This window comes from Taudactylus pleione, unplaced genomic scaffold (assembly GCF_031769625.1).
Source record: "Taudactylus pleione unplaced genomic scaffold, aTauple2 ptg000266l, whole genome shotgun sequence".
Classification (NCBI taxonomy): Eukaryota; Metazoa; Chordata; class Amphibia; order Anura; family Myobatrachidae; genus Taudactylus; species Taudactylus pleione.
Window position 1 is genome coordinate 3,923,588 of NW_028284668.1, and position 11,175 is coordinate 3,934,762.

The following is an 11,175-nucleotide window of genomic DNA, read 5'->3' on the forward strand; positions in this document are numbered from 1 at the left end:
GTCGTACATCGCATCTTCAGATCTTGCCTGCCCCAGCGAGATACACAGGTTAACGCCCGCTGTATCGGTGATTGAGAGAGAGTGCACGGCAGTGAGTTATTTTGCTCATTAGATAATTTTTATTTTTAAAACGTGCAGTTTTTGTTTTTCTCTCTATTTCAGTCATTGATATGATGGTTAAGTTAATTGCGCTGTATTGATTGTTTTGGATTTGTTTTGTTTTGGTAGGATTTGTTTCTCAAAATAAGGTTTTTCTCCATTGTGTAGTTTGTATAAGAAAGTTTTGTATTCCTCCCCTCCTTTTCTGGTCTGGGCAGTGTGCCCAATAGATAGGGAAAGTAAATGGGTTTTGCTGAGGTTTTTTTTTTTCCTTCCCCGTGCACTGAAATAGGTTGAGTGTAGAATAGAGAGGATTTTTTTTTAATTTGCAAGTTAAGTGATTATCTTGGCATTTCTGTTAGTTGAGATATCTATTTCTGAAATTATTGGTAGATTGATTATTGGTAGATTGAAATTATTGGTAGATTAGGGAAGTTTTATTGATACCTTCTATTTTCTTTTTCTGCTCACTCTGAGAATTTTTTTATTTTTTTTGCGCAAACCAGTTTTTTCCTTCTTCATTTTTCTTCTTTCCCTGCTCTGTATGAAAGAGTGACGTATGATTGGTTGAATGACGTGTGTTTGGGTAATTGGCTGACCTTTATGGCGGCAGAGTCTGGAAAAGGACCCCACCCAAGTATCGCTTACGGCTTCCGCTTGGAGTTGGGGTTAGATTAGGGTCTTGTGTCAAAAAAAAACAAAAAACTGTAGACAGTGTATGCAACTTGTGTGAGTGATCTATAACTTTTTTCCTCCTTAAAAAAATAAAAAATAAGAGGTTGCGCATACTGTCTTTTACCTTTCCCCAGTCAACCCTACCTTTCCTCATTCTTCTATCTTTTTCTTTCATTGACAGCCCCATTGACAGGGACCCCTGATGTGTCTTAATTGTGCATATGTTGCTGTGCTAGAGTTAGTAAAGGATTTGATTACCATAGATGAGTTTTTTTAATATTTTATAATATATGCACTGTTGATTTGCTTTTCTTGGAGATTGAGGAATTGAGGTTTGAGGATTTCAATGCAATAGCGTCGGTAGAGAGTGATTTGTCATTTGATTCGGTTTTACCAGAAATTGAGGAAGGGGGTTTTGACGGAAGCAGTTCATTAGAATTGTTGTTTGATTTCTGGTTTCCAGAAATTGGAAATTGTAGTTGAGTCATTTTTTTTTTCCTCTCTCCCCAGAAATTAGGGCAGTGCTACTGAGTTTTGGTTGGTGGTTGCTTTTGTGGTTATAAAAGAGAGATTTTAGATTTAGTGTCAGCAGGCTGTTAGGACGGAGGGCGTTTTGGTCGCCTGGCTTTTTCCCATTTTCCCCTGTAGTATCCTTGTATGAGAAGTGGAGTAGAGAGGCATGAATCTGGTTATGTGAATTGCGGGGTAATATTATAAACAAAGAAGAGAAATCCACGTGGTTAGTTATAAATATACAGATACCTGATAACGAGGGCAGGTATAGACTTGTGTAGTTACAAGTGATGCAAAAGGTGTCCTGAACCCTAATAAAGGGGGACACAAGGTAATTGAAGTACTGAATCTGTTAACGAGGTCAGATCGTACCTGAGAGGTGTTTAGCCTGATAACGAAGGACAGGAAACACAGTTAGGGTAGTATTTTTGAGGATTTTATTTTGACAGACGTGTCAAGAAGAAGAAAACAGTTAATCTCATTTGGTTTTGAGAGGGCAGTATTGGTTAAAGTACATGCATGGGATTGCAGTTTGTTTTTGTAAGTGATGGAAGGTATGAGCAAGTGATTTGAGGGTGAAGAGGTTGTGTGTAGCCTGTAAAAGGGTTGCAGAGTATAGGGAGGAGGGCGTGTGACGCACCTGGATGGTACTGGTCATTTGAATGAAGGTGAAGGAATTGGTTTGGTAAAAAACAGAAGATTGATGCTAGGGTAGTTTACCAAGTTGTATCGAATCCCACTAACCTGCCTGTGCTTAGGGAAGCTTCTTATTGCAGGTGTAACACTTGTGTGAGATAGAAAGACAGTATACCACTTTCAGAATCAGGAGGTTGGGTGTTTGGAGAATAGAAAATTTTATTTTTATTTCTAGCAAAAAGAAAAAAAAGGTCTCTTATAATGACATCAAGTGAGTTATCGAGAGCTAAGGGGTTAACGAAGTCATTTAAAAAGAAATTGTTTAGAGCTTGGCAAGAGAGGGTAGGAGAAGAGGTTAATCCAATGAGAGACCTAGGAGAGAAAAGTGCTTATATGATTATGAAAGACAAGTACGGAGATGAGAGTGTGAGGTCTGTTGAAAAGTGGAGCGAGATGACCAGATGGACCTCTGATCATTTCCCGATGACTGGCACATTTAATCAGTCTGTTTTGGAGGCTTTAAAGGCAACAATCATTTTATCTAAGTTGGTGAGGAATAGGGTTAAGCATTTGCAATGTCTTGCGGTATGGCAACAGGAGGCTAAGAGGTGGACACTGGTGGATCGGGGTGACAGTCAGCCAACAGCACCGGCGGCACCCCTGGCTCTCACGGCTAGCCCGGATGCCCCACTTTTTAACATTTCCCCTTGCAAAACCCCCCTAACCATACCTGCTTTTTCTCTTTACCCTGTGATACCTAAGGCTTGTGCCTCAAAGACTGTGGTCTTTGATGAAGACAATGTTGATATACTGCCTGAATTTGCTGCTATAGCTATGCTTGCGTATCCTAATCGACAATCTGGTCATGACCATTCCCAAGTAGTGCAGGGTGCATCAGGTGATGCTATTAAATCTGATTCGGATGATTCAGACCCTGATGTGGTGGTTTCAGACAACGAAGCCCTTGTGTTGGCTGATGCTCCTGATTCTGAGCGGAAAAAGAAATATGTTAAAAAAGTTTTAGTTACTGAGCCACAGAAAGTGCCTCATAAAAAGCATGAAATTGTCCCAGGTCCTTCAGCAGAATCTTTGATGATGCCCCTACGAACTATGTCCCTCCCAGGAGAAGGGCAAAATCCAGACCGAACGGTAATAATTGACGTTCCCTGGACACGCACTGAGTTGCGCTCAATGCTTAATGAATTCCCTGATCCACGTAAGGATCTGACTGCATGTTGTCAATTTATTAAAAACATTGGGCATGCACATGAACCCACAAATAAAGATTGGAGATTATTGTTAGGTGCAGCATTACCAGATACGGTCGATATGAATACTGCTTGGGGCACTATGGGTATTGCTAATGATAACCGCTTACCTCCTGCAACTAATCTTACTGTCATAACTGGTATCTGTAATGCTTTGATGACTATGTTTCCCCCCAGAGTGGATTGGCAAAAATTGTTCACTATTAAGCAGATGCCACAGGAGTCGGTAAGAGATTACTGCCACAGGGCAATCACAGAGATGAAATCTTACACAGGTGTTGAGGACATACACACCAGTGTGGCTCATAGAGCATTGGTTGTAAGTGTGTTGGTGGAGGGACTGATTGAGCCTATTAAGACTAGATTACAGACTGAGAGCCCTGCATGGAGGGCTGAGACCCTGACAGTTATTACTGAACGGGCTATTTTACATGATGCTAATACAACCAGGCAAAAAGACATGCAGAAAGCTAAGTTATTAAATCCGCAGATACAAAATTTACAGAAAAAGCATGATGTGGATGTATATAACGTGAGTCCACATACCTCTATTGAGGATATACGCCAACTCCAGAAGTATCAAGGACGGGATTCAGTACCATCAAGAGTAAAAACCTGGGGAACCCGTCAGCGCATGCCTTTACCTGGTGCATGCTATAATTGTGGCTAACAGGGACACATTAGTCGATATTGTAAAGTCCCTGTGCGAGGGCGAGGCCCTGTATTTCAGGATGATCCCCCTTCACAAGTGACAGAGTGGGATCCTCGCATAGAGTTCCGTAGTAACCCTTGCAGATTTAAACCCTCACAGCCCAAAAGGAGAGGTTTTTTTAACCCACATGCTGCCCCTTTCCAGCAAAGGCCTTTTCCCCCTTATTAAAGGAAGGGCCATGCCTGTGGTCAAAAAAATTTTTTCTGTAGATCCAGTAACAGAATCATTTGTAGATCTTACCATACAGGGGGAGGATTACAAATTCTTGATTGACACAGGTTGTGCCAAATCGCTAATTAATGATTTACATGCTTTACCATTGTCAGCTAACACCATCTCTGCAGTGGGGGTGACTGGACAGTCACATAATTACCCTGTTACTTCTCCTGTAACAACAACGATAGGGCCTCTAACATGTGACCATGCTTTTATTCTAGCTGAACAAGCACCAGTTAATTTATTGGGACGTGATTTGCTCATGAAAATGAACTGTGTGATTTTTTGTACCCCGGATGGTATTTTCCTTGACATGCCTTATGAGGATCATCAGGCTCAATGTGCCCTGGATACCTTGCACTTGCCTAACCATTTAATGTTTGTAAGTACTTTGCAGTTTCCTGAAGTGGTTACCCGAATGTTGTCGCAGGTTCCTAAGCACCTTTGGACCACTGATCTACAGGAGGTTGGGCTCATGCATCAGGTAAATCCAGTACATATTGAACTGAAACCAAATGTGAGACTTCCACGGATTCCACAGTATCCCCTTAAACCAGAAGCAGAGATTGGTATCTTTCCAATCATACAAAGGTTTTTACAACAAGGTATAATTATTCGCACACATAGTCCGTGCAATACTCCGTTGCTTCCTGTATCTAAACAAAATGGCCGCAGTTACCGAATATGTCAGGATTTGCGAGCCATTAATAAAATAGTGCAATCACAATTCCCAGTGGTGCCAAACCCTGCCACTATTTTAGTGCAAATTCCACCGCAGGCCACCCATTTCACTGTTGTAGATTTATGCTCAGCTTTCTTCTCTATCCCGGTACATTCAGATAGTCAATACCTGTTTGCATTTACTTACAGAGGAGTTAAATATACGTGGACTCGATTAAGTCAGGGGTTCATTCATAGCCCTAGTATCTTCTCTCAGGCATTACACGATTGTTTGGCAGGGTTTTTGCCACAAGGTAATTCAGTGCTGATTCAGTATGTTGATGACCTGTTGCTGTGTTCAAACTCTTTGCAGGAGTCTCTTACTGATACTTTTTTGTTGCTGCTATATCTTTCTGAGACAGGACATAGGGTTTCAAAGGATAAACTACAGCCCTGCCAGTCCAAGGTAATTTATTTGGGTCATCTTACACCAGAAAGGGTTGCGTTTATTCTCAAGCACCCACTTCCTTGTAACCAAAAGCAGGTGCGTGCATTTTTAGGTCTTTGTGGATATTGTAGACAGTGGATCGCAGGATTTATGGCCCTGGCCCTTCCACTTCAGTCCCTGGTTTCACAAAATCTCCCTGACAGAGTACAACATACTGACGAATCCATTGCAGCATTTGAGGCTCTTAAACAAGCATTATCAGAGGCACCAGCATTAGTTATTCCAGATTATACTAAGCCTTTCTGTCTCTTTTGTAATGAACAACAATCCGCTGCTTTGGGAGTTTTGACACAAAAACATGGGGGATCATATAGACCCATTGGGTATTATAGTTGTACACTTGACAGGGTGGCTTCCGCTTTACCCACATGTTTGAGAGCTGTAGCGGCTACTGCAGCCTTAGTGGAGAAAGTGCAGGATATTGTATTGCAGCATCCCCTTACACTGTTTGTTCCTCATGCTGTTGCTTCTCTCATGTACTCCTCGCAGACACGACATGTCTCGAGTGCACGATTCACTCACTGGGAGCTCATGCTCCTAGCTCCACCGAACCTGACCATTGTCAGGTGCGGAATGTTGAATCCTGCTACTCTGCTGCCTTATGTGACTCAAGAGTCCCAGAGGATGGAGTCCGGAGAGTATCAGGATTTGGATCATGATTGTGAGAAATATTTGCAGCAAAATTTCTCCATCAGAGCAGACATCTCTGACACACCACTGAGTGGAGCGGACCTTACACTCTACATGGATGGCAGTTGTCATAGGCAAAATGAAACAGGATTACTCTGTACGGGATATGCGGTAGTATCTGATACAGAAATCCTAGAGGCTGGTCCATTGGGCCCACCTCACTCAGCGGAACTGGTGGCTCTTACCAGAGCCTGTCACCTGGCTGAGGGCCGGACGGTTAACATTTTTACAGACTCCAGATATGCTTATGGCGTCGTGCATGATTTTGGTATGATATGGGCTATGCAGGGATACTTGACTGCTTTGGGTGCCCGAATATCTCATGCTGGACAAGTAAAAGAGCTTATTGAGGCTATACAACTCCCTGCCCAGGTAGCAGTTGTTAAGTGTCAAGTTCACACCTCACAAAATGACCCTGTGTCATTGGGTAACAAGAGGGCAGATGAAACCACCAGAATGGCAGCTGTCGTGAATCACACCACTGTAAAAATTAATATTTTTCAGACTATAGATCAGCAAAAGTTAATAGAAGCGCAGAAGGCATGCACTGCACAGGAACGTGCCATGTGGAGGATGAAGGGATGTGTGCAAGAGGGTGATGGTCTGTGGAGAGATGGTAAAGGTAGACCGGTGGCTCCTAGATTCCTCCTTCCAGCGCTGGCGGAAGTTGCCCATGGGATAAGCCATGTAGGAAGAGAGGGAATGTGTAAAATTATTGGGAGCTACTGGTGTGCACCTGGGTTTTCATCTTATGCAGAGGGTAAGTCTCGCTCATGTCTCATCTGCCTGAGGGCGAATCCTGGGAAATCGATTCCCACAGAACCATCCCACATTTCTCCCTCCACTGGTCCATTTCAAAGATTGCAGATTGATTTTATTCAAATGCCTAAAGTAAGAAATTTTCTGTATGTCTTAACAATAACCGATATGTTTTCAGGTTGGGTAGAAGCATTTCCCACTGTATCATGTACTGCGTCATTCACAGCAAAGAAATTGGTACAGGAATTTGTGTCTAGATATGGTATACCATTTGTTATTGAAAGTGATAGAGGTACACATTTTACAGGGAAGGTATTTCAAGCAATGTGTCAATATATGGGTATAAAAAGTAGTTTGCATACGCCATATCGACCTCAGGCGTCAGGGCAAATTGAACGAGTTAACATGACTATTAAAAATAAATTAGCTAAGATGGGTATGGAGACTGCCATGAATTGGCTGGAGGCTTCGCCCCTGGTTTTGTATAGCATCCGCCCCACTCCGAAACGGCCACTTGTCATCTTATGAGATACTTTTTGGAAAACTGCCTAACATGATTGTAAGTCCAGCAGTAGACTTGTCATTGTCACATGATTTAACTACGGACTATGATACAATTCTCACAGCATCTGAAGACGTTGCAAGAAAAGCAAGGAAAGCTTATGAAAGGACTCCCAGAGGGACCTTGTCATGATGTCCAGCCTGGAGACTATGTAATGGTGAGAAATTTCTTGCATTCTGGTTGTCTCGTAGATCGGTGGCAAGGCCCGTTCCAGGTTCTGCTTACCACCTCGACATCCCTAAAAGTGTCTGAAAAAGACAATTGGATTCATGCGGCACACTGCAAGAAGGTTTCCGACCCAGCAGTGAGGCCAGTTACAGCAAAAGGGGACGCAGATAAAGACATTGACTGTGGTTTGAATTTAATAAAGCTATTTGGCGATGGGCCTGAATAAAGTCATAGTTCAAACAACCAAGATAAGGTTCACGGAATCGGGAAATATCCTTTGTGATGTTTCTGCGGGTTGTGAACAAAGAAAAAGAAAGATGGCTATCGGTTATCAAGTCTCTGTGTATTCATTGATTGGGACAATTATTTTTGTTGCATTTTTTAATTTTAGCATAAGGGCTGGCAAGCATTGGTGACCGATGAGGACGGTGTGGAGAGTTATCCTAAGGGTACTGCTGGGGTTATGATGGTAGACTCCACTCCTGTTTTAAAATCCATGATTGTAGGGGACATCATAAAAGACACACACACTTCTTTTACTACTGATACTCCCAGGTATAGGTATGGATCAGAGGATGGTCCAAAGACAGAGGTAAAAAGTCTTAAAATGGTTGAAAAGAAAATACAGGTAATTAAAAATCTAAATACTGCAACCTGGTATCTGGCAAAAGATCGGAGAAGAAGAGCCGTAATGGAAGGGAAAAAAATGTGTGTTGTCTCCAATTCCAAGGTGTATATACGAATATTGTGGTCTAAATCCAGAAACAAGGTGTGTACAATGGTGTAAAGATAGTACCTCTATACAAACTGACACTCCTTCACTCGACACCTATCATGAGTTGATTGGGAAAACAATAAGGTTAACTGATTGTTGGGTATGCAGTCATCTACCATACCATTCAGGGAATGTTGGGTTAATGGCTATTCCATTACACTCAAATCAAACAACATTTCACTCGCTATGTGGAACCCACACACTTGAACCTTATAATGTGAATGGCTCCATGGGTTTAAAATTAACAAAGTATCAGAGGTATAACCAAGGTAATATTACATGCATTAACAAAACGGTATGGGAAGAGGGAGCCGAAGGGACCTATTTGGGAACCAGCGTGTGTAACACAGTCTTGCAGGAAGGTCCTTTTAAAACCAAACGTGACTGGGGAAAGGCTCTTTTAGAAATGATTAAATACACAAAACCTAACAATAAAGAATGTGTAAATGAATTGGTGAAATGTGTGATGGCAGAAGGAGTGTTGGGGTACATTAAAACATGCAATCATCATATGGTGGAGTGTGCACAGGAAAAAAAAAGGTATAGCTGAAAAGAGTGCCCGTTGCAATGTTCCTTATGATACTTTTTCAAACATATTGTCTAATAGACCATGGATATTGCCACAGGGGTTATATTACGTGTGTGGACAGAGGGCTTATAAATGGTTACCGGTAAACTCTTTTGGAATATGTTTTATAGGAACATTGCTACCTGACGCAGTGGTAATTAAACATAAGGATCTAAAAGAAACATATATGCAACATTCACTCCCGGAAAAGGGAAAAAGGGTAAAAAGGGAAATAAAAAATAGTACATGAGAGGTACAGACATCTTTTTTCATTGTCACAAGGGTACAAGGTTGGTTTGGGATTTGGTAATATAATAACATTTGGTACATGGGGAATAACTGCAAATCAAAGAATGATACAGGAACTAGGAGATCTAATAAATAATATCACAGACATATATGTGGGTACTTTTAGATTTGTGGGAAGGGAACTTCAGGCCATAAAGACAGAATTAATGCAACATAGAATGGTGTTGGATTATCTTACAGAGGCAACTTCAGGATATTGTGTGACATTACAGATGGTGTATGGGTTACAGTGTTGTACCTACATTACAAATTCTTCCAATGCAGAAGAAGTAATAAAAGAAAGGTTAAATGAAATTACTCAGGCAAAAAATGAATTTGCGGAACGAAATAAACGTGAAGGTGTGATTCCCGACAGTTGGTTCACCTGGTTGAACCCCAGCACGTGGTTTGCATGGGTGGGAAATTGGTTTGGCGACATTATGCACGCAATGGGAAGATTAATATTTTTTGTCCTGATAATGTTGTTGATTTTCTATATATTAGTGAAATGCTTCAAGAAGATGTTCCAATGCATTAAGAAGAAATCAGACGATGCCACCTATGAGAGATATGAACTTTCTTCAGAGTTATGACCCCTCAAATTTCATGAGGATGGAACTGATAATGCCAGAATATGTGACCGTACATATTCCTTCAGCAATTCAGGAATATATGCATGCTTATGTCTTTCATTATTTTCATTGCAATTAAAAGTATATAGAAATGATTCAGTATATATATTAGTTGTAAGTTGCAGAGGACCAACATGTGTCGAATGGCCGCAGGCCTAGAGATGAGGTTTACCCTCTCTCTAAAGTAGGCAGGTGTGTGTCTGAAGCAACAAAGCAACAGTTATTATTGATTAATATTGTTTGATCTAAAAGGTATAAATGTTATTACGGAAATAGGTATAAATCAGAACTGTGGAAAACTATTTCTTTACTAGCCAAGACAGAATCATGGGTTAGTTTAATACTAACAGACTAGAAGGCAGCATGTCTCAGATCTGTCTAAAGGGAGCTAATCAGAACAGCCTTGGCCTATAAGCAATCACCAATATTTTGAGAACATAGAAAAGAGATTATAGGTTTTGTTACGATTAAAACATATTATCAGTAAAATGTTTAGTGCGCATGAATATTGAATTAATTAATATTCGCCATTTTAGAATATGTTAGTAGCAGAGAAAAAAATATATAAAAGATTGATCAAAAAGGGGAGGGGTCGGGCTGAGCAGGAGAGATCGTAGGTCGTGAGAGTGGCGGGGCGCTGGGCTGTAAGTATAAACAGGGCTGGCTGTCACCTTGTGCGTCTCTGCTCGGCATTGCAGACAATCATTTTCTCACTGTTGCTGAACTTGTTGTGTTTTAGGTTGTAAGTCTGCTTTGTCATTAATACCATAATACATGTAGAATTGATTTGCTTTTAGAGTAAAACATTGTCATTTATTTTAAAGTTGGTATTGGTGTGAATTATTCCATTTCTTCTTATAATAAGTAAGGTTTAAAAATAATATCCAAAACACCTCGCGGTTATTAGTTTCCTGCGGTTCCATGAGAATCGCTGAAATGCCTTTGTACATCTAGAGATGTCATTTTTGGATAGGAACAAGGGTAGCATTTGGAGCTACATCAGTTTAGGAAATACAATATTTTTTGTAACCGCTGCTCTCCCGAATAAAGAAAGAGGTAGTGACATCCAATACTGAAGTTTCTGTGAGAGCTTGGTTATAATTGGAGGAAAATTGGCATGATATATTTGATGAATTGATGACTTTATGATAATGCCCAGATATTTTAATTTAGACGTAACCCAAAAAGCCTCTTCTAAGGCTGTGCATTCTGCCAGTTGATCAGGTCTAGTTAATGGTAGAATTTCTGATTTAGTTATATTTATTTTATAGCCAGCAGAAGAGCTATAAAGGTTAATTTGTTGTAAAATAGCAGGGATGGATGTAAACGGATATGTAATGAAAAGCAGCATGTCATCTGCAAACAATGATAACTTAAGCTCCAGCGCACCCACTTTAATACTTCTAAAGTCTCCTTTCAATCTTAGAGTTACTGCCAAATGCAAAT

At 40.8% G+C, this 11,175-nt stretch overlaps 1 pseudogene; it reads left to right on the forward strand.

Moving 5' to 3' along the window:
• The first annotated feature begins 8,708 nt into the window (after window positions 1-8,708).
• On the forward strand, window positions 8,709-10,552 carry LOC148513948 (syncytin-2-like; annotated as a pseudogene).
• The last annotated feature ends 623 nt before the right edge of the window (window positions 10,553-11,175 follow it).